General features: G+C 49.2%; 1 protein-coding gene across 11 annotated transcripts in view; it reads right to left on the bottom strand.

Moving 5' to 3' along the window:
- PKNOX2 (PBX/knotted 1 homeobox 2) overlaps positions 1–24,207 on the bottom strand; it is a 317,612-nt gene that overhangs the window by 173,815 nt on the left and 119,590 nt on the right. For all 11 annotated transcript variants that reach the window (XR_006194095.1, XM_042907054.1, XM_042907051.1 and 8 more), the window contains one exon: positions 18,531–18,600. The gene's annotated coding sequence lies outside the window, so the exon portion shown is untranslated. The remainder of the gene's footprint in view (positions 1–18,530; positions 18,601–24,207) is intronic.

The raw sequence follows: 24,207 nt of genomic DNA, 5'->3' as shown, positions 1-24,207 counted from the left end.
CACGGGGCCTCAAGAATGAGTGAGGCTGGAACTTGGCCCATGAGGGGCTGTGGGACAAAGGGAAGTGCTCCTAGGGTCTGGGAACTTAATGGAAACACACACAGAGCGCCCATGGGGTAGGCACCAGGCATGGCTCTGAGTCCTCAGCATGGATTAGCTCGTTTCATCGTCACAAGGTGGGTTTTGATACTGCCAAGTCTGCTAACTGGCCGTGTGACCTCGGGATAGTTACTTCCTCTTCTGGGCGTTATTTTCTCAGCCATCTGTAAAAGGAAGAAGACTGGAGACTCATCTAGAAATACGTGCTGGCCTGTAAATCCTGAAAGGACGGGGGCTGTGTATTCACTGTCACAATGTCATGATCTAGCACCATGCCTGGCACACGGTAGGTCCTCAATAAATGTCTATGAAAGGAACAAAGTAATGTTCTATCTGGCACCGTTGCAGGATCCTAGATTGCCCATTGTTCTGCAGCACACAGGTCAGTTTCTCATTTCCCTTGAGCTCAGGAGGCCTTGTCTATTGTTTCCAAAAGCTTCAGGGAGACCTCAGACTTGGAATTCACTGTGTCCTCAATGAAACGGAGACAGGAACACCCAATGCAACCCTGGAGCTGGAGGAAGAGAGAGCCAGCCAGAGCGGGCAGAGAATTCTGTGTTGCCCAACTTAGAGGAGAGGTAGTATCACAAAGTGATCACGATCCGACACAGGGTACAGATCTTCAGATGAGCCTGCCATGCTGGGCAGGGCAGAGTTGATGGTTTTTTTTTCATCTTACAGATGCAGAAGCTGAGGCTCAGAAAAGGTAAGCCACTTGCCCAAAGTCACGCAGCTATGTAGTGACCAAGACCCCCAGCTTCCTCTGTTTTCCTCACTGCCTTCAGACCACAGCCCTGATTCCTCTGGCCGAGGAGAGAGCTGCTGAAAAGGTGGCCCTCGCCTCCATCCCCCAACCGAGGGCAGAATCTCCTAGCACCCCGTCGCAGCCTTGGAGGAAAGACAATCAGAGTGAGATGTGGGGAGATGGAGAACTATTGATTTTTGCACTTGAATATTTAAAGATGCATTTTATTTTCTGTAAAAAGCTGCTTGGCAATCGCCCTGGCGCTAAATTTTTGCAGATGTCAGATGCGTCCACCTTTTCACTTCAGTTGCCTAATAGCACAAGTGGTTGCTGCCTTCGTTTGTTTGTTTCCTTGGGGTGTGCTCTCTTCAGTCCCGGGAGCCCCAGGAAGCCTGGTGTTACATAAGCACCTCATCAGAATAAACATCCAGCTAGTCGGGCTTCTTCCTTTGGTCCTCCCACCCTGGAGGAGCGCTTACCTCAAGCCCCACATTTTCCCAGAGTGCAGACAGAGAGTTTTGTTCCTGACAGCTGCCCCCTTATTACCAGAGGTCGCCCTGAGGAGTCAAGCTCAATCTGGAGCATCTCTGGGCATCTTGTGCCTCCCGTAATGGACAGGGGACAGGGGATCTCCTTTACTCTCACCCCAGGCTCCCTCCTAAGCATCCTGGCATCCCTGATAGCATTTATTTATTCATAGAAAACCTGCTGCGTGCCAGGCCCTGTGCTGGGTACCAAGAATATAAATAGGAGTAAGCCTAGATCCCTTCCTAGGGAAAAACCAAAGTAGAGCTGAGGTGACAGACGTGCAAAGAAAGAACTACAAATCGGCAGCTGTAATTGAGAAATGTATGTATTCTGGGAAGCAGGGCACAAGGAAGTGCTGGCTCCGCCCAGGAGTCAGTGGCATTTGCACAGGGCTTTGAAGGACACGTAGGAGTGAAGGAGTGAATGAAGGACTTGGGATGCATAAACTGAAAAAAGTAATACATAACAGGAGGTGTGAAAAGCAGTAGGGAAAACAGCATGTGGAGGGCTGAACCAAGCCACTTCTCCTGGCACTGGGTTACCCCCAGACCGGCTCTGGTCCGTCCAGACTCCCTCTTTCCTTGACTCAGAAAGGGAAACTACAGGCTGGGGAGCCCTGGTAGCCTGCCGACTTAACCTCCTTCAGCCTCCACGCCCGCCTCTTTGGAACAGAGCCAACAATAACTTCTACCTGATAGGACTGTTGCAGGGAGTAAATGAGATACTGAGCGCTTCAGACAGACGGACATAGTAGGCCTTGATAAATGTAGGAATCATTATTACTGCTTTTGTTACTATTACCACTACTGTTGCTGGCGGGCTTCCAGGGACCTAAAAAAAAATGTCTCGGAGGCACCAAAACACTTCTGGATATACTCGATTCTCCACATGGTGAAAGATTAAATTCTTCACTTCCAACCCAAACATATCAGGAAGGGCCTTCCTACTCTTTCTTGATGATGAAATGAAAGACACTTTAGAAGAGGCAGCTTTTTATCACGGGAGCTGCTTGGGCAATACTCAAAGGCCTCGTAGAGGTTCTGTTGCCTGGGACAGAAGTCAGAGCCAATAGGTGACCCATTTGGCTCAAAGCTTTGTGCATACAGGTGCGTTAAAGGGCTCTACAGAGGTGACTGTGCAGGACCCCTTAAAGGAGTGAGCTGACCCCCACACACAGCCCACAGGCCCTGCCGGAGAAGGCGTGGGGGTCCATGGCTGTTGCTGGGGACAGTGACGAAGCTGCCAGCATCTCCTGGGATTTGGTCCCGGTAGCCCCACATCCCGGGTAACCGCGTGGACTCCTCATGGAGTGTAGTGTCGCGCCCTGGTTTCCAGGACCCCTCCACACACATTTACCCCACTGCCCAAGCCAGGAAAGGGGACCTCACCACCACGCCCACTCAAGCCTGTCCTTTCTCCACCTGTAACACCTCACAAATTTATACAGCGTTCTCCTTCTCCACTGCCACTTCCTGCATGTGTGGCATTGGTGTCTCTTGCAATAGCTTCCCAAAAGGTCTCTTTGTTTTTTGTTTTTTTTTTCTTTTTCTCCTGTCTTCTTCCAATCCATTCTACACACTGAAGCAGGAGTGATCTTTCCAAGACGCACATCTGGCCAAATCAATCCCCTGCTTAAAAACCTCTTCTGCATACCACAGATCCCTCGGTAGCCTGGCACTCAAGGCCTCCCATGGTCTCCAGCCCCACCTCTCACAGCAGCCTCTGTCTCACACAGTGCTCCTGTCAGATGGGAGAGCCTGCATTTCTCCCCTCCTGCCAAGCCCTCCCTAGCTACTGAAGTTCCCTCAGCTTTGAGAACTTCCGGCCACTCCCTGGATTCTTGGCTAACTCCTCATCCTTCAGGTACCAACTCCGACACCCCCCTCCCTCGAGGAACCTTCCTTGACCCCACAAGATTTTATTAGGTACCCTCCTTGGGGTTCTCAGAGTGGTCCCCCCTTGCCTGATCATAGCACTTAACATAGCGTACTAGAAGTACCTGCTTACCTGTCATCAGTCTCTATTCTCTCACTGTGCGCTAAGCTCCAAAAGGGTATCTTCCCATCCCGAAAAATCCCTGAATATAGCAGGCAATAAACATTTTTTCAGTGAAGAAGAAACGAACAAATAAGTGAATAAACAACAAACGAATGAATGAATGAATGAATGAATGACTTAGGACACATAAGCTGAAAAAAATTACATAACAGGAGGTTATCCCCATGGTGGAAGCTGAGCACATAATGCGGGAGGCAGAGATACAGGATGGAGGCATCGAAGAGGCTGGGGGGGCTGACCCAGCAGGCGAGAAGCAAGAGAAGCAGGGAGGGGCCCTCGCAGAAAGGCAGGGAGGATATCTGAATAAGCCGCCCCTTTCCATCCGGCTCCAGAGCCCTGCACCCCAACTGCGTAAATCTCAGCTATCTGAGAAAAGAGTTTCACCAATAAGGAGACTTACACTATTTCATAAACTTTCTTTAAATTAAAATCAGGCAACGCACACACATACACATATACCCCACAGACATCTTCGTCGCTGAAAAGTTGCTCCCTATAAAATAAAAGAAGCTGTTTAAATGTCTTCCTTCCAAGCTAGCCCCACAGAGCTGGAGCTGAGAATACATTAGCCTTTAATGAAGTGAGACTCTCATCTTCCAGGAGACACCTCATTTAGCGCAATTGTTTCAGAGCCATTACAGAAAGACAATTACAAGGAAGCGGGGAGAGTAATTGGAAATGCTGGCAGGAGTTGGGCGAAATGATAATAAATAAAAATATTCAACCTAATAAGCTTCCAGGAGGGGGTGGGATGAAGAAAATCAACATAATTAGAACTGAACCTTAGCAAGGAAAAACAGACAGCAGGGTGGCAAGTGCTCAACTTGTACAGGAAGAAAGAAGTCACATGCAGCCCAAGATGATTCCGGGCCGCGGGGCTGCTGGCCCCTCCGGAAGCTGCTAGAGGGCGGAGGGATGCCCACAGCCCAGAGCTGTCGGGATGCTGCTCCTGGCCACAGAAACCCGGGTGTGTGGAAAAGGCAGGCCCAGCCTGGTGGGGCCGGGGTCCTCCATGCATGGGAAGGAGGCCAAGGGAGGCCGAGCGGGGAGCATGGCCTGAGTCTGGACTCAGTCACTGCCAATCTCTGGTTCTGCCTCGGCTTTCTGGGCTGCACTTTTCTCATCGTAACTCGAGGGAGGCAAACTTAAGATCCCTAAGTGTTCTGCCTGTCTTCCGTGAAGGCTGTCTCCCTCTATAGGTGTGTCTTCCTCTCAGGTTCACTCCTTATCTGATGGGCCCCCTGTCTGGTTCTGAAGTTTCAACACGGGAGCCTAGAAGTTGCATTTAGAGAGTCAGGCTAAGCATCATTTATATAAAAATCATTCCTGCCCCCACTCTGCTTGGCCCCAGGGGGCAGTGGCCACATCCTGCTTGCTGGGGCCCTGCCTGTTGTTGGGTCCAGCACAGCTCCTGGAACACAACTGTATTTGTTGATAGCTACATCTTTCCCTAAAAGGCTCACAGTACTGTCTGGAGCATTTGCAGAGGAAATGGTATGAGGCCTGGGATTTGTTTCAAAATAACCCCAGCGAACAGGGGAGTGCTGATTTACATTATGATTTCTTACTTGGCTGTTTCAGAAAAAAGGAATGTAAGTAAATTAAAGTCAGGGCCCTCAGATCTGTCACCTGGTACCTAGCTCGGGACCTGGTCCACAGTAGCCACATACTTATTTTCTTGTAGTATAATGGGTCTCTAGTAAATATATTCAATATGCTGACCGGGAGTAGACAGCAGAGCATTAAACTGAAATCAAAATGTAAAATTTTGAAAGATTCTCCCATAGTCTCAATCAATTCAAATAAATGTAATTCAAACTGCACTTAATTCACTGAAAGTCTATAACATGCCTGCAATGTGCCAGGCCCTGGAGATCCATAGGGGAATAGGATCCCAAGTTACTTTCCCTAAGGAATTTGCCATCTAGTGAGATTCAGGTTGTAAATGTGAGGTCATGCTAGGGGATGGGACATGTGTCCAGGGACACCAGCAAATATGCATTAGTCTCTCCTCTTAGTGGGACAGTGATGCAAGTCATGGTCCTCACACAAGTTTCCAAGTTTATCAGTAAAAAAATTTTTTGAATGTTTATTTATTTATTTTTGAAGGGGGTGAGAGGCAGAGAGAGAGAGAAAGAGAGAGAGAAAGACCAAAATCTGAAGCACGCTCTGTGCTGTCAGTACAGGGCTTGACATGGGGCTCAAACCCATGAACCATGAGATCGTGACCTGAGCTGAAGTCAGATGCTTAACCGACTGAGTGACCCAGGCACCATATCAGTAAAAAATTTTAATACACCTTCAATATGGATATATATCAAAATGTGTGTGTGTGTGTGTGTGTGTGTGTGTGTGCGCGCGTATTAGACCTACTGCTCCACCAATGTATGACATGCTTACGGAATACATTAAAAAATGGAAATCTAAACAGGATGAGATTAAAAAAAAAACACCAATAAAAAAAGTTATAATATTTTATTCTCCTATTCCACTGGCTATCTTGCTTATTCTGTTTTGGAGACTTTACGTGTAGAATATCAGTGTCCTGGGACTCCACAGGCCTGCCATAGAGAAGTAATTCCAGTCTGCTTAGTAAACCAAGCAGAATTTAACACCTGCTTTTCTCTTGCTGGCCATAGCATCCAGTTTCCAGTAACTGGTGACAAATGTGCCTCCAGGTCTGTTAGAACCCTGGAACAGAAAAGTCAAAGCAGAGGAAGAGGGAAGAACCCCAACACCCCCTGCTGAGAGAAACCAGGAGTAGTCCTGTTCACTCATTCATTTGGCAGACACTTACTATAAATCCAGAATGTGCCAGGTACCATGCCAGGTAGAGTGTGGGCTACAGAGCATCAGCCATGAACCCTGTACTGACCCACGTTCATGGAGAAGGACAGTATTTCCGCAAATACTTAGGATGCAAGTAGACACTGGTCAGTGTCAGTAGCTTCAGGCCAGGGACCTAAGACTTGTGTGGAAGAGGTGGCATGGGACCAGGGAAGATGGGCCGGGTTTGGCCATGCAGAAAGAGGAGACAGACTTTCCAGGAAAAGGAAATGTCTGTAACAAATTCACAGGGGCAATAAATTAAAGGGGTCATTCTTCTCTGCCTATCCTCAGTTCCATCTGGAGATCCCATATCCTGAGGCCAGGTGGGAAAGAGAATGCTTCCCAGAGCTGCAAGCAGAAGAGACGGCCTGCTCTCTGACGGAACACCCTGGAAACTAGATCGTGAGGCCTGCTGCCATGCCCGCCTCCCTTCAAACACGCCAGTGGTGTGTCCAACAAAACAAGCATTTCTTGAGTGCCCAAGGCTGATGGGAGAGAAAGCCAGTCTAGTGATGGGCATTCTCTTCTGTGAGGGATAAACTGAGCATGAGCTGCCTACGGGCGAGGCAGAACAGAGGACTCCTGAAGCCCATGCTAGTCCTGGGATGCCACACTTTGGACTCGTAGCCCCTGGAGAGCGAGGCATCTCTAGTAAAGTAAAGTAAAGGCATCTCTGTAATTAAAGTACAGTGTGATTAAACAGTCACAGAAAGGTGCCCAGTGTGCACCAGGAGCTCAAGAATGATAAACCCTGGCTGGGATGTGGTCACAGACATACCACCAAGAAACTGCACTCTAACCAGGTAAGCAAGGGAAATAGAGAGCATTCTAGGCAAAGAGAACTTCGTGTGTAGAATTCGAGAAGCACAAGAGAGCACAGAAACTCTGAACCCTGCTGGTAAAGGCATATGGTCATAGGATCCAGCCAATCCAAGAAAGCAGGAACTGCTGGGGCCCTGGGAGGAGAGAGAAGCCCTGGGAGTCACTCTTAGGCTGACCCTGCTGTGCCTAGAGCTGGGTACCACACACAGTTGGTGCTTAATAAATGTATGTAGATGGTAAATTGTCATCTCTAGGAAGTAGGAGCTGAGATAAGCAATTCATTCTTATAAAGCCCCAGGCAGGACCACATGCTGAGATGCATTTATTAAAGTCTTTTGATGAGTGAGGGAGGGAAGTGAAAAGGGAGGAGGAAGAGCTGGGACAGGGGATGCCTGTCATCATCTTGACAGAGCACCGCCCTCCACCCATCCAGGAGCAGGCACAGGGTCTCAGAGGGGAAAGTAGACAGGAGCCATGGAAAAGAAAGGAAAACTAGCAATAATGTTCTAAGTTCCGGAGCAGGGTCGAGCATGCCTATAATTTCCCATAATTTTCCCAACGATCCTATAAGATGGGGTTTTTATTACTCTTTAACAGATGGGGAAACTAAGTAAGACATGGTTGGCGGAGGGAGAGGAAGCTCAAATCGGTTGGACACTATTCCTCCAGATCCTTCCCAGACCACAGAGTGGGTGAGGCAAAGAGAAGACAGAGATGGACACCAGCTGGTGGTCTTCAGCCCTGGGTCCTGCTGGCCCCAGGATGTCTCCAGTTGGTGAGAAACTGCCCCAGAGCCCAGGCCGTAGATGGCCAGCAGCCCTCTAGGACCTGGAAGGTTCTCTCTTAAGGGCAGTTCGTAAGGACCCTTAGTAGCCACAGCCACGGCAGCCTCCCATCCCCTTCTCACCCTGGTCCCTTGCTCCAGCCTTGACTTATATTTTACATATCCAGAAAGCTGGCCCTTGCCCTATGAAATCCTGGGGACCTCTCCAGGCCCTGACATAGTTCCCCTCCCAGGAGTTGGGAGCCCAGGGTTCCATTCCAGCTTCCACCAGCAAACCCTCAGTGGCCTGAAGCAAGTTGTCAGCTCCTTTTGAGCTCAGTTTCCCCACTCAATAACTAAGGAGCTTGAGCTCAAGGATCTCTAAGGTCCTTGAGCATCCTGTGAGCCTCTTCCTCAATACCCCCCCACCACCGCCCAGCTTCTCCTTTTGCTCCCTGCCCCACCCCCACAAAAGCCAGGAGTCTCTTCCCTCAGGTGAGTCACCTGCAGGCTGAGCAACCCATCATAGGACCCAGGAGCCACAGGCGATGCCATCCCATTAGAGAGGGCTAGAAACCTGGGGTAGGTGGGGAACAACCAGCACCTCTGCACAGCTTGGCCAGGGCGTGCTGGCCGCCAGATTTGAGGAGGTGACAAGGTCCCTGATTCAAAGTCAATCCTAGCTGCTTCATCTGAGAGAGATGTCCGAGTACAGCGGGAAGCACTGTCTCCAGAGTCGTGCAGATGTGAGTTCACTGCTCCTCTTTCTAGCTGTGGGACAATGGTGTGTTGCTTAACCTCTCTGATTATGCCCGGCTCCCTCATTTGTTCTGTTATTAGAGGACTTGTCTCAGAGGGTTGTGGGGAGGGTTACAACAGATAATGCGTGAGAAGCGCTGATGCAGCACCTGTCACACAGCGGAAACTATTCTTCTTCAATGCCCCCGACATTAGTAGAACAGTAGGACTCCCGAAGTACTTGACAATCGTGGGAATCACATGGTATGGAGAAGAGAGCTGCCACCCACACTTAGCCAGTCACCAAGGCTGAGCAGTTTCATGATAAAAAAAACAAACAACAAACAACAACAACAACAACAACAAAACAAGCCTTCCAGCAGGAAAAGGCTCCCCCAGGGAGAGACCCAGGTGGGTCACTTGAATGTGATACACTTTTTTTTTTTTAATTGGGTTTAAAGTTACAACACAACAGCAGTGAACTCCTCCTGCCTCCGCAGGTACTTAGGCCCAGGTGGGGATCAGGGGCATTAATTAAACTCACTCAACCTCCCCCACAAGACCGGTGGTCTTGGGCCCCTTGACGCTTCTCTCCGTGTAGTCTCCTGCGCCAGAAAGTCACTCTTCTGCCCGCAAACTCCAGGCTGGAGAAGGATCCACCTTGTGGACCAACCTCCCAGGCACCCTCAGACACCCGCCCCCAGACGCCCACCCCAACCTAGCCTAATTCGGTCCTAAGTATTCCTAAGGTGCATTCCAATTTCCCGCTGTAATAAATGGCACAGAATGCAAATGGGGGTGGATGTGGGACACAGATGTTTGCACTAATTTAATTGAGGGAACACCTTGGATTAAACACTTTGCAAAACACTCACAAATAGGTTCAGTGCATTCGGTAATGAAAACGCTCCCAGCCCCCTGGCACTTGGCTGCGGCTGCCTGGGGCTCCAGGGGAGCGGCTGGGAGTGGGAGAGTGTGGGGGAGAGGCCCAGAGCAGGGTGGAGACAAGATGCCTCCAAACACAGGGAGAGAAGCAAGGGAGCCAGTTCCTAGGAGGGCTTCCAACAGATTTTCCACCAGCTGGGGCTGACTCCACCAAGAGAAATAATCTGGAAGGGTTGAGGAAGGAGGTAGGCAGCACCTGCCTCCCCATGTGGGTAACTGCTCACCTGAAGGGGTCAGCAACAGGCAGGTGCCTCCGGGTCCTGAGGCCTCAGCTCTAACCTGGAGGCCTCACCTCCCACCTGGCTGACGGCCAGTCACTCACCTGTACAGGACTGATGTCCCCAGGCCCAGAAACCCCATGGAAGATCAGCCTATTCAACATCTGGGGCATGAAAGTGGGTGGAAAATAGCTCTCAGAAATTTGGGGGTTATTTTCAAGGCAGTGCTCATTTCTTTGATGCTTCTTCCTCATCTTCCCCTACAGACTTGGGGCTTCAAAAGCCTGGGGCGCCTGGGTGGCTCAGTCGGTTAAGTGTCTGACCCTTGATTTTGGCTCAGGTTATGATCCCAGGGTTGTGAGATAGAGCCCTGCATCGGGCTCCACACTGAACATGAAGCCTGTGTAAGATTCTCTCTCTCTCTCTCTCTCTCCTTTGCCTGTCTCCCCTGCTTGTGCTCTCTCCTCTCTAAAAATTAAAAAAAATTAAAAAAAAAAAAAGCTCAAATCCTGGGCATCTACCAAATCCCAACCCTCCCCTTCACCTTTCACCGTCTAGCCATCCATCCCCTTAGCTCTGGGGCTGCAGGGAAGAAGCCCTCCTCTGTCCTAGAAGTGCAAGCTGAGGCCAGGGAGGCAGATATTAACAGTCCCAGGAACACTGTGATAAATGCCTTCAGAGAGGCAGACTTGGTAGCCTGGGAGCCTGGGGACAGTGTGGCAACTTGGCGGCATGAGAGGGTCAGAAGAGGGTGGAAAAAGGAGACAAGCATTCCTGCCAGAGGGAACAGCATTTGCAAAGATAATGAGGCATAGAAGTCTAGGCAATTTCAGAGACTCAGGAGAGACCTTCATGTGGGTCCACTTGGGAGACGGGTGGCATGAAGTGAAGATGGACGATTTTCACCAGCCCCTGCCTCCCACTCCAGCCCCTTGAGAGTTCCCACAGCTGGGCAAACCTGGAATCAGTTCCTATAATGATTGCTCTGTAAATCTCAGAGTTCAAATCAGGCCAGGATGGTTTTATATTCTTGAAAACAGAATCCCTAATTTTCAGACACAATGATCACTTCAAGTGTAATAACCATTATAATAACAACCTCTTATACTTGCATAGTGCTCCATAGTTTATAAACCACTTTCACAGACCTCTTACGATCCTCTACCAACAGCCCTTTGAGAAAGATAGAATAGGTAGTTTCAGATTCTCACTTTCTGGATGAGAAAATTGATCCCAAGTTCTCAGCAACACAAATAACAGTACTAAGGCTCAAAGTCAGGTCTAACGGACACCAGAGTGCACGCTTGTGCACTCATTCAATCATTCAGCCATTCAACCATTCAGTGCATCCCGGAGCACTGGTTGAACACCTATTATGTACCAAGAAATACTTCAGACTCAGAGCATCGAGAGCACGGTGGGCATATTAAGATGAATAAAAGCCTAGCTGCAGAGAAGCACCCTGACAGATGTATCTGGACCAATAGGAAAACACCAGGGCAAAAAGCAAAGCACTGAAACTCAGGAACCAAGACAAACACAAAGCCGCTCTCTACAAACACTGCCTCGCTCACTCACATGCACACACATGCTCACTCACACACACTCACATGCTCATTCACCTGCAGCCTGCACGTGCACATGTAACATACACATACCCTTATCACACGTGAAGAGCCATTTCTCTTAGACCGTCCCCATGCTCCCCAGCACGGAATGCAGACTCCTCCACACCTGACATCCCCACCGCTAGTTGGGTAACAGTCCAGATCCAGGGAGAGGCTGCCCCGTGGGGCCTAAGTTTCTCCCCACCCCATAGCACACCACACAGACATACAGGCGTTCCAGCACTGTGTGAGCCCTGGTGTCATGGGCAGCAAGGATGTGATACACTTCTAGGGTGGATGGATTGATGGATTGATGGATGGATGCATGCATGGGTAGATGAATGGACGGAAAGATGGATGGATGAAAGGATGGATGGATGCATGCAAGGGTGGATGAATGGGTATATGGATGGATGGAAGGATGGATGGTTGGATGGATGGATGCATGCATGCAAGGGTGGATGAATGGATATATGGATGGATGGAAGGATGGATGGAAAGATGGATGGATGGAAGGATGGATGGAAGGATGGAAGGATGGATGGATGGATGGATGGATGGATAAATGGGGAGGGACACTGGAAAGCATAGCTTTTACCTGCCTAGAGGTAGATCCTGTTGGGACCCAGCCAGTGGGCCCAGTGACAGCTGACCACTGCTTTGCTTCCTGATGTGGATATATTAGTCTCGGTTCCCTCAGCAAAACCAATCCCCACCTCACAGGATCTATGTGAGGATGTGTGACAGGAGGTGCTGACACACGTAGTGCATGAGCTAGCCCACGGAGGTAGTGCCTCCCCACCCAGGAAGTAAAGGTAATGGACAGGCAACTCTGCAGAATCTCAATAGAAATCAGTCTCCTGACTTCCTACTGCCATTGTACGTCCTGGGGCTTCAAGGACTTACCAGGGGGTACCTCTCCATCACCCCACCCTCTTCTCCTAGGTGCATTCATTCCTTTTTTCATTCAACCAACCTTATAGGGTGCCTGTTATGGTCAGGCCTTGTTCTACGTACTGGGATAGGAGAAGAATAAGATTCAGTCCTTAACTTGGATAGACAGACAAATAACTATATTTAAGGTCCTATAATGACATAGATGAAAAGAAGGAGTGCAGCAGTATTTCACAAAAGCTGGGGGAAGCTCCATAAGGAGATAGTCATAGAGGAGATATGTGAGCTGGGTATTGCAAGAGGAACAGGGGTTACCAGGTCAAGGAGATTCCAGAGAGAGGAAATGGCAAGTGCAAAGGCACTGAGGTGTGAAGTTATACAGAGTATCTGAGGGGAACTGAGCAACTAGGTGTATTTGGGGTATCAGGAGTAGGAATGTGCCCATGTGTCTGAGTGTCTGTAAGTAACAGGGAAGAAGGAACAGCATGGGGGGTAGGAGATGAAACTGGAAAAGTAGACAGGGTTGAGCTGTGAAGCCCACGGTAAATCAGGCCAAGTAGGCTACGGTCAGCAAAGCACCACTGGGGATTGCGGGGCACAGGCGTGACTGGCCAGATACAACAGTATTAATTAGGCTCCCACTATTCAGGCGCAGCACTAGGCTCCTCCATATATAGGAGATTATCCTTGGCCGACTCTGATGATAAATGAATTTGATGAGGTATTCTCCTCTTTGATTCACGCAATTATCCCTGGAGAAATGGTCAATTTGGGAGCGATTTCTCCTCTCTGAAGAGCCAGACTGGCTGGCTAGCGGCAAAAAGCAAGGGGAGGGTTCCCACATGGCCACCATCTCTCTACCACCACTGCCACCACCACGCAGTACTTGGAAATCCCTCGCGATCTCCTGGGGATTTGGGAAGAACTTGAGAAGGGATAATAGCAGAGGTGACAGGAGCCAGAGAGGAAGAAAAAAAGGGGGAAATCCCTCGGGTGGAACAAAGATTTATGAGTCTGCGCTTCTACCCAACAGGACAGAAAGGCCGGGTGGGTGGCGGCAGCCAGCTTGTAGCTCCCAAACCCTCAAAGCTTCTCCAGGCCTGCTCACAGCAGGAAGTCTCTCCCTCCCCTTCTTCCTCTTCTCTCCCCTCCCTTCCTTCCCTCCCCTCCTTCTCAGCTCCTCTCCAGAAAGGTTTATGGAGAAGACTCCAAATAGCCCCCTCTCCTGCAGGCATAGTCACACCAACTGAAAGGAGATTTAATTAGCAAAATCTCGTTAGGCAAACGAAATTATCCGTAAGACAATACTCCTCTGGACAGGGGGTATGATTAAACAAAGCCATTAATTGAGAGAGTCGCTTTGGCAGCTCCCCGGATGCATTCATCTCTGGGCAGGCTCCACTTTGCCTCCTTGGGCCAGCCGGAACAGACTCTGCCTCCTCCCGCCGGCTCCACCCGCTCCCCACTTCATCTCCGCTCTTGCAGAGCCCCTCAGTTGGGGCTGCAGACCTCGGCATCTCATCAGCGGCCGCTCTGCCGCCAGATTCCTGCTAAAGTGCCTTGATTGCATAATGTCTATTTGCATAATGTAAATTGCAATCTCCTAGCTCGGGAGGCAGGAATCACAGAACAGCCATTATTTTTTACCACTCCACAAAAATTCTACATTTAGAAAGCAGATTTGCAGCTCAGAAAGCCGTATAAATCTGAATCCGCCAGAAACGCCATTAAATCACACCAATTAAGCCGGACCAACGAAGAGCCCCTGTCACTGTTCTCTGCACACTCAAGGACTCCCAGCCCAGATGGAGGCCACGAGATACTGGAGGCTATGGCAGTGGGGCTGGGCACAGGAGCTGCAAGAGGCAGGGAATTCTGTCTTACAAACCTTAACACACCCCCCATAGGCCTTTGCAACTGCCCCAATCAAGATTTGGAGGAGAAAGGCCGAGAGGCGGGTAGAACTAGTGTGAGTTATTTCTGAAAGAGGACTTCAGCTACCTCCATTTCGATCTCAGTCTGTACTTCGTAACTGATTAAGTTCTTTCCAGCTTATCTCTTAACTCAAACGACCCTGTGCACAAAGCATCCCGTGATGGGAACCAAAACTACCCCCTCAAGCAAGAACAACTGTCCTGACACCAGCAAGACCCCTGTGATTGACCCCAAGACAGTGATGGACCTGACCTTTACCGCCCACCTGCGTGTACCCACCGACCTTTGTCCCACATTTTCCTTATGTTCTTATTTTCAGCATTGTAGAGCCGGTCTTTGAGATGCTGGGCCACTGTCTTCCTGGTGTCGGCCTCGCTGAAATAAATGCCTTTCTTATGTCACCACCGCTCCTCTCCTTGCCTTTGAATTTCGTCAAGGGCCAGTGGCTGAACTCAGTCTGCTTGGGACCCCCACGCCAGGTGCTCTGGCACCCCTGTGTCCCGGCTACATTTCTTAAGCTCATCACCTGATTGGGGGTGGGTGCACTGTCTCTAGACTTTTCAATTTGTGGAGCGGGAGATCTCGAATCAGGAAGAGGTCGGCACCTTTAGCAGAGGTAATGGAGAGATCTAAGGTGTTTCACACGTGGGCAAAACATCCATGCCTTTAGCAGCTCTTTAATGACTTTTCCTCTCTTCTCCCAAGTCCCCTCCGGCCAAGTGAAAGAAATGGTAGGAGAAATCCTGCTCACACTGGGCGGGGCTAGAATCTGAGCGCTCTTTACAAAGCTGTTTCCTAGGGGTCACTGGGGAGAGAGATGAGTCACAAGGTGCCTGGAAAGGGGCACATTCCCTCTGACAACTACATAAGATCCCAGCTTCCCTGCAGCCAGCCCTAAATCTGGTTACTCTTTTGCCTCTTTATTGCTCATTCAATATTCATTTGTCAAAGGGCAAGATGCTAATGTGTATTATTAAAATATCAATAGTTTATGAGTGAACTTTTATGGAGGATACAGTTAAAGGAGAGATTCTTGACCATCCCTGTCAGGAGCAATGGAGAGGGACAATCTTTCCAACTCCACTTTTTATTTATTTACTGGGTGGATGAAATGACTGAACCGTTTTTTGAGTAGCTATTGTGCACCAAGAATGGCTTTAGTGCTTTCGCATGCTGGCTTCCCTCCAGTCCCCACAGCAGACCTGGGAAGCGTATACAATCCCATCTCCATTCTGGACATGAGGGCTCTGAAGCCCAAGCAGATATGCCTGGGTCACAAAGGTGCTAAGCCAGGATCCAAACTCATTTTGGGGCTTCAGATCCAATCCCCCCACCTCCAAGTTGGAGCCTTGAAAATACAAATGATCTTTACGTTTTTATCAGTTCCTTCACTTGTCCAAATTAAACTTTAGTTTCCTGACCTACATTTCCCAACTCCAGCACCTTTTTATCAAAACCAAGCCCCCTTATCCCTCTCCTCCCTGTTCCCACCCTTTCAGCATTAGCCATTCTCATATCTCAGCCCTTTGGAGAAATGAATTGGTTGTTTTCACTCTTCTGTTGCTTGAGTTTTGTTTCTATCCTCTTAAGTCACAACAAGGCATCCAGGCACTCAGATTCTCTTCCAAAATTCAGCTGCATCCATGTCAGTAAAATGACAAAGGAAAAGGGGTCTGGTCCCTTAATGGCACAGGTATGTGGCAGAAGGGCAGGAAAAAGAGAGGACACGGGGATCAGATAGGAAAGGCTGCCCAGATTTCCCCAGTCCTCTACAGAGCCCCAGTAGCCTCTTAAGTCCTGATCTTTGGCTGAAACCTCCCCCAGCTTGGAAGGCCATTGAGTTGGGGGTGTGGGGAGCCTTGAATGAAGGCTCTAGGCTTGAGAAATCCTTGGTCACAGATCTAAGTGTCCCGCCATACCTGGCACCTCAAGCTGTGAGTTGCAAACTGGACTACTTTTGCGGAAATGGACACTAAAATGGAAGCTTCCGCCAGCTGCAGGAACTCCGAACTCCAGCATGTCCTTGGGGGGTCCTGCTTTGGGAGGAACCCTAGCCTGGCCTCTCGGGGGGAGGGGCTTTAAACCCAGACATTCCGTGACATGAGGGACAGTTTGATGCCCAAGGATGGGGGTTTCTTCAGCCTGTCTGTGGAAATTATGAGGCTATACTATGTCAGACTTGCCAGGTACCAGTCGTGGTAGATTGTGCTCTCCAAAGATGGTTGCAACAACATATATCCCGTCCCTATCTCCTCCTTTCATGTGCTGTTGACACTCATCCTTCGAGTCATGATGGCAGGGATGTCTATGTTCCCTTCTTTGAATTGAGGCAGGCCTGTGTAACTGCCCCACCCAAGAGAACATGGTGGAAGTAATGCTGCTTGACTTCGGCAATGCAGCTCCCACCTGGCTCTTGTTCTCATTCAGGGTGCTCCCTTCCTGGCATTCAGCCGCCATGCTGAGAAGGAGCCCAAGCCACCTGGAGCAGTCACATGGGCCTGGCCGGCAGGCCCAGCTAACATCTCAGCCAACCGCTAGTATTAGCCCCCCGAGTTATAAGTGAATGAGCCTTCAGTTGATTCCAGCACCCAGCTTTTCACCTGCCTCAGCCGAGATCCCAGACCCAGCGGAACAGAGACAAACGGTCCCTATTGTGCCCTGTTTGCATTCCTGGCTCACAGAATATGCACATAAAGAACACTGTTAAGACACTAACTTTTGGGGTGGCTTGTTACACAGCCACAGTAACTGGAACACCGCTGGAATGAAACAGAATGTTTGCTGCTTCCCTCTCAAATCCAGCCTTCACAGGCCTTCACTCAGACTATTCCCTCCTCAAGTGGCCCCAGGCCCTCTGAGCCCACCCCCCCCCTCCTCTTCCTTCCAAAAGGCAGGGTCCTCATGCTTTTATCTCTCAATGCAGGTCCAAGAGCGTGTTCCTAAGTGAGGGGGTTTCCCCTGGACACGTGTGGGGGGCCCTCGGCCACAGGGAGGGAACATGCACATCTTTTCCCCCACTCTCCACTCTCATTAAGGTTCACGCTCAGCTTGCTTCTCTCATACTTGACTTGACTTATGAGGCCCCTTTAACCTCCAGTGCGAGGAGACAAGATTCTCACCAAGGTCTATCTACGCTGGCTCCCCCAGCCCCCGGCTGCATCTCCCAGGTAGGCTTTCCCGGAACAGGATGGAGGGAGGCACCCTTCCCTGCCGCCCCCCCACCCTCCCCCCTCCCACTGGGGCCCGGGGATCCGACCACTCCAGAGCCTGGGCTGTGGAGGAGGTGCCCTGGGAGCCGCAGCCCGTCAATCACAGAGGCGACCAGCACTGAATCGCAGGCCATTAGGCGGGAGGGCCGGCGCCCTGCTCACTCACCGGGCAGCCATCGGCAGGATGTTAGACGATCGCATGGCGGCCATTCTTATGATTTATTCAAATACTCATTACAGTCAATCTATTTTTACACAGAGGTGAAGATGTGCGCTGATAACGGTTAATCATTTATAATTCCATGGACTGGTTGGAAGCCAATGTACTATCAAAGGCGCGGCAGCAGCCCAGCCTCCGGTAGCCCCAGAAGCGGGGTGGGGAAACTACATAGCCCGGGCGACCCAGTCTTCTGGCTAACATCTGCTGAGCAGAGACCAGGTTGAGGGTGCAGTGGGAACACGGAGACCCCGGAATCCCAGACTGCCCTCCAGGAGCTCACAGCCCGGCTGGGGGGCGCGCAGGAAGATGCCGGTCAGGGGGGAGGTTGCCATGTGAGCACAGAAGAACTTCAGGAGAGGGAGAAATCACTTCTAGCTGGACTTACTAAAGAAGGGTTCGAGGAGCAGGCTCGACTTAGGCTGGGTCCTGCAGGTGGGTAGACTTTTGCCAAGCGGGAGAGCCAAAATGAGCACGTGAGCTTAAGGTGGTGTTACCATTGCCACCAGCAGTGTCCCCCTTCCCCTCCCTCACGCCGCCCTAGAAATCAACCATGTGTCAAAGCCAGTGTGGGCTTTCCCTGACTCCCCAGCTTAGCCCACAGATGACAATGGCTGGGGTCTGGGTTGGCCTTGCAAACTCAAGAGCTTCCCTCTCCAACACTCATGACACACATAACACATCAGGTCCACCTTAATGCATAATCAATAAAGTCTAATTAAATAGGATGTCATATTACAGGGCTTCTTTGTCACATTCAGACCTAATCTAATTAGAAGTCCACTGTATTTTACATTCTGACTAGCTCATTGTTGAGGATTTCTCTTGCACAATTGCATGACTGTTAAAGATTAGGTTCAGGGCTGGTCTTTAACCCGTAACCTTATTGAGTCAGCCTGGAAACACCAATCAAAGTTACTTACAGTTCACAGTCCCTTTTCTGGTGAGCGGCATGGAGGACAGAAAGCCTCAGAATCCTGCTCCAGACTTCACCTGTCAATAAAAGAAAACTTTTTTTATAGATGTGTATGATTCTGCTGAGTGAGAGCTCTGAGTGAGAGCCAACGTGGGATGAGGGTAAACTCAGGAGTCGTTCTGGTTCAGGAGCAGCACAGGACTACAGCTCTATTCCCACAGTCCTGAGTGGGAAAACTTCCCGATCCAGGCACTCTTGGTGCAAAATGATCATTGTTTAGACAGCTAACCAGGACAGAGAGAGAGGATCACTCCCTCCTTACCTGCTTGCTGCCTCAATTTCTTGCGAGTTTCATCCCCTTCCCTATAGGAATCCCAGAGAAAAACAGGCTCATGGCTGTTGAGAGCCCTGAGCTGACCAAGGCAATAATCATTTACTGATGCCTCCCGTCTGAAGGGAGACCCCATGCAGAGGGACAGAGCTGAACGGCCCCTGTGAAAGCTTGCAACCTACATGGGGAAGGCTGTGAAAAACTAGCAAACCACAAAGCCCAGGTTGTTGTTTATGGCAGGATTATGGAAAATCTGGATGGAAGAGAGAAATTTCAAGGAAAGGTGAAGAGTGCAGTTGGGCTAGATGGAGAAGAATGATGAGGGAAGGACTGGAAAGATAAAAAAATGCGACTGCTTTTAATTCTCTTTCTGGAAATAGAGCAACAACAACAAGAAAAACCCAGCACATGCTTATGAGTGTCTGCTCCGTGATCGACGCTGGCTAGGTGCAGCAGGAATAAAATCCCACGGATGGGTCCTGCTATAAAAATGCTGCCACGTCATTCGGGAAATAAGATTACCCATATGGAACATCACCAGATATTGTGCAAGACAAGGCTATATGCACAGTAGTGCTGAGCTGTGTGGTAGGGACTATAATTCTCTCTCCACAGAGAAATGAAGTTGGCGAGAGCTGAGGTGCTCAAGAAGTATTTGGGCGTAGGGAGAACTTGCATGGGCCTTGGAGATTGGCAAGATTTGGCCAGCAGAAGGGAGCAAGAGGGCATTCGTGGAAAGGGAGCAATCCAGGCATGGATGAGAGGGGGGCAGCATGGGAGTGCCCTGGGACAAGGCAGAGGCTGTTTTGCCTGCAAGCAACCAGGAGAGACCAACACTGAATAAGCCAGATGGGGCCAGAGCATCTAAGGCTCTGAGTGTCAGGCCGAGAGGCCAGGCTGGGGGTAGGAGCTGGAAGAGAGCCATTGAAAGTTTTTCAACAAGGAAATGACACGAAGAAGAGGAACCCCCTTGCCCCGACCCCTCTAATAATATTTTCCCTTTAATTAAGACAGAGAGACTTCTTGGAAGCGGTGGAATTTCAGACAGAAGATTTGGGCGTGGGCCATACCGTGATGTGCTCATGAAAATAAAATGTCCCTCTTGTTCAGGATGGTGTCCGTACTTCCTCTGGGGCTGTCTACTAACATCTGCATGACCAAGATGAATGGCTCAAGGAGGCACCTCTGAGATAAGGACCACGTCTTATGCATCTTTATAGCCCCAGAACCTCGCCAAGTGCCCACCATAGTTCTCTGTGTACGTCTGTTGAAATGTTCATTGGTAGACCCTGTTGATTCCAAACAGAATCTACAACCAGCACCTTGGGACCAGCCATGGATGGGCAGTGGTTGGCAGTGGGCTCCAGCTTACGTTCTTTTGAACAACTGCCATGCTGCTACTGAGCACGTGTGAACTCAGTGTAAGAAGTCTCTAGATGGAATTGCATGCAGTGGTGCTTTATCCCTGCCCTCTGGGATTGTTTGTTGAGACGCCAACACCTGAGAAGAAGATATGGCAGACTTCCCATTTACATATGCTGTAAAGCTGGGAAGGATAGCCTCTCCTGGAGAGGTGGATTCAAAAGTGTTAGAAAGCTTTTAACAAGCTGAAAGAAGGGGCCAAAACTACAAAGTCCAAGTTTTCCTCTACCAGTTTTTGTTTCTTGCACAATAACATCACGACAGCCGTAAATGAGGTAACTTTGAAGAGGAAGAAATATGGCCCACCATCCCATCACTCTGACCCATCAAATTATTACATCTTATGTCCACATGCAAATCCATTTTTATTTTTTACAGAATTGTATAAAAAGATTTGACAAGGATACATTCACCAAATCCCACTCTCACATTCAAAAGTCAATCGCAAAAACACCAAACAGGGTAACCTGGTTAAAAAAAAAAAAAAAAAAAAAGATGTGGGTTATTTGAATTTAACAGAAGCTCAGGATGACCCCAGAGTGTGGTGTTGCTTTGAAATCCATTACATGTCATCTTAAGTTGCATTCCCATATAGTGTCCAACGGAGGGATGAACCGTCCCCTCACTCCTGACTTAGCAATCCATATTAACTTAAGATGCAGTTTTGACATCCCATTTAATGTAGTTTTTAAATTAAATTTTTTTTAATGTTTATTTATTTTTGAGAGAAAGAGAGAGGCAGATTGCAAGCAGGGGAGGGGCAGAGAGAGAGGGGGAGACACAGAATCTGAAGCGGGCTCCAGGCTCTGATCTGTCAGCACAGAGCCCGACATGGGGCTTGAATTCACGAACCGCGAGATCATGACCTGAGCCGAAGTCGGACGCTTAACCGACTGAGCCACCCAGGCTCCCCAGCCCATGACTCTTATAAAGGATGTCTACTGGCTGACTCTCTAGAATACTGAGGAGTCTGAAGAGGAAAGACAAGCTAGGCCAAGAGCGAGGGAAGGGTGCAGAGGGCATGCAAATTATCCCACCAGTCCCTTCTGTGTTTTTCTCTCAACCCACTCCCTTGAATGTGGGACTGAACTGTAATCAGACCAGGGAAACTGAGGCCTGGGATGGGTGAGGTGGTTTGCCGAATTGGATAAGCCACTTGCTTTGAGGACAGGCTGATTTGGGCTCAATACAAAAACCAATTTCTTTTTTTGTTTTTTTGTTTTTAATGTTTTTATTTATTTTTTTTGGGGGGGAGGGGTAGAGAGGGGGGAGACACAGAATCCGAAGCAGGCTCCAGGCTCTGAGCTATCAGCACAGAGCCCAACACGGGGCTTGAATTCACAAACCGTGAGATCATGACCTGAGCCGAAGTCGGACGCTTAACCGACTGAGCCACCCAGGCACCCCCCCGCCCCTGCCTCCATTTCAATATCTTTGACAGTGAAGAGGGGAGGTGAGCGAAGATGTCCAGTGGCTAAAGCTCGGGTTAAAAGTTTAGCCGTTAAAAGCTCAAGCTCTGGAACCAGCCTGCACAGTTTTCCATCCTGGCTCCACCACTTACTAGTGGGATGGACAGGTTACTTAACTTCTCTGTCCCTCAGTTTTCCATCTGTAAAATGGGGCTAATAAGGGTTCTACCTCTGAGGTTAGTGTGAGGACTGAATGATTTTGTATCCTGCAAAGTGCTTGGGACAGTGACTCACACAAAATAGGCACTCGCTGAATGTTAGCTATTGTCATTGCTATTTTGTTGTCACTGTTTTCATTCCTAGGAGGCTGTGTCCCTTAGGACACAGGGCTTTGTCCGTAAGATTACCTGTCCTTCTCCCACATGGTGGTCCCCTAAATATTTGAAGAAATTGTATGAAAGAAGGACTGTGTTACACTAGACAATAAGATTAGGACTAACTGGTCGATGTTAGAGGAAGTCAACCTTCAGTTCGATATAAGAAAGAAGCCTCTAGCAATGAGAACCATCCAAAAATGAGCTAGGCTTCCTCAGAAGGTAGTGAGCTCCCCAACCCTGGAAGGAGAATCTGCACTGGTGAGAAGGTGCTCCAACCATGGTCTTCCAGACATGGCGTCACCCATCTATGAAAGGTTAAAAAAAAATTAGGAGTCTGATAGGGTTGACAAACTTCTATATTGATAAAACATTGATACTCTCTTCATTTATCATCATTTCATAAAGTAACTCAACCCCCAAAGTAAGGGGAGTAACAGGACCATTCTTTGAATTGAATAAATACAGCATCATGGAATGCATTCCCTCTCCCTCTCTTTCTGCCTCTCTCTCTGTCTGTCTGCTGGCTCTCTCTCACACATGCACGCACACACACATGTGTGCACACACATGTTAATATGTGACCTCTCCATGCTGTCCTTAGTTTTCACTCGTGATCAGTGGAAAAGTCTACTTTAACTGGCACTGATCCACGGACACATGCTGGGGAACCACCTATGTGCCATGTATTTTAGAGCCTTCCAGAGCCAGCAGTGTGTGGTCCTGGCAGGCAAGGGATCATGTCAAAAGCCTTCAGACAAGCAGCCGTGCAATAATAGGACCAGAATTTAAACTCAGGCCTGTCTTGTTCACCATGAAAATAAAATGGAACTATAAATGAGACTGACCACTCACATTTATAAATATGAGGAAACTTGCGAAATGGTTAATGAGGAACGAGTTGTTGAATTTTTGTCTGGGAATGAGGTAGAAGAGGGACAGAACAGAGCTTCCTGCAGGAGGTAGCACATGCTCCAGGAGAGCTGAGTGGTACCCATGGAGCACGCCCAGGAAAGCTGGAAGGCTGGAGAGAGATGAACGTAGGGCTTAGCAAGGGCATGAGTCTAACACAGAGAACACACAGAACACGAGTCTAACACTAGGCCTGGGGTGTTCACCAGACATGGGTTCACACCCTCACTCTGTCATTAACTTACTGCGCGATCCTGGACAAGAAACTTTACCCCCTCCGTGCCTCAGTTTCCCCATAGGCAAAATGATATGGTTAGACTCCTAGATAATCCTTAAACCAAAATTCCATCTGATATCTATATACCTGTGAGGTTGCCCAGACTAACCTGCCAGGGAGGGCTCTAAGTCTCATGCTAAGGCACCTCAGTATATCACCCTGGTTAAGAGTAAAGATGTGGGAACCAGATAGTTCTGGATTCAAACCTAGGTCCATCGTTAACCTAACCTTAATCTCTATAAACCTCAATTTTCTCCTGTTTAAAAGGTAGGGGGTTAATAGTAGCATCTTTAAAAATTTTTTTTTAATGTTTATTTAGTTTTTAAGAGAGCGAGAGGCGGGGGGATGGGCAGAGAGAAAGGGAGACACAGAATCCAAAGCAGGCTTCAGGCTCTGAGCCGTCAGCACAGAGCCTGATATGGGGCTCGAACTCACGAACCGTGAGATCATGACCTGAGCCGAAGTCAGACGCTTAACCGACTGAGCCACCCAGGGGCCCCAACAGTAGCATCTTTAAATGAGATGATGCACCTAGAGCTGCCTGGAACATACTAATAATAATAAATGAGGATTTTTGTTGTTTTTATGTGTTCTGAGCTAAGGCAGGCAGCAACTGAATGGAAAAGGAGAACGAGAGGCAAATCAAGAAGATTGAGGCCTTCTGCATTTATCCCACTGCCCGTGACAAGCTTTTCAGGTCTTGCCCCAGCCAGACCTTTGGGATGAGGACAAATTATGACAACCCATTCTGGGGCACCAAGAGTCTCTCTGGATGCTCTTCTTCTCTGAAAGCCCATCCACAGGCATAAGAGCAAAACTTCCAAGAAAGACAAAACGTGAAGAGACCATTCCAGAAGGAAACGCTTGAAGGATCACCCATCCATCCAGACGGTGTGTCCTGTGTCTCCCCACCTCACTGCCGAGGCTTCTCTCTGTTCCACCTGTGCTCCCCCCATCAC

Source organism: Panthera leo, chromosome D1, assembly GCF_018350215.1.
Source record: "Panthera leo isolate Ple1 chromosome D1, P.leo_Ple1_pat1.1, whole genome shotgun sequence".
NCBI lineage: Eukaryota > Metazoa > Chordata > Mammalia > Carnivora > Felidae > Panthera > Panthera leo.
Note: the sequence above shows the minus strand (reverse complement) of the source record. Positions and strands in the feature narration are given on the sequence as shown.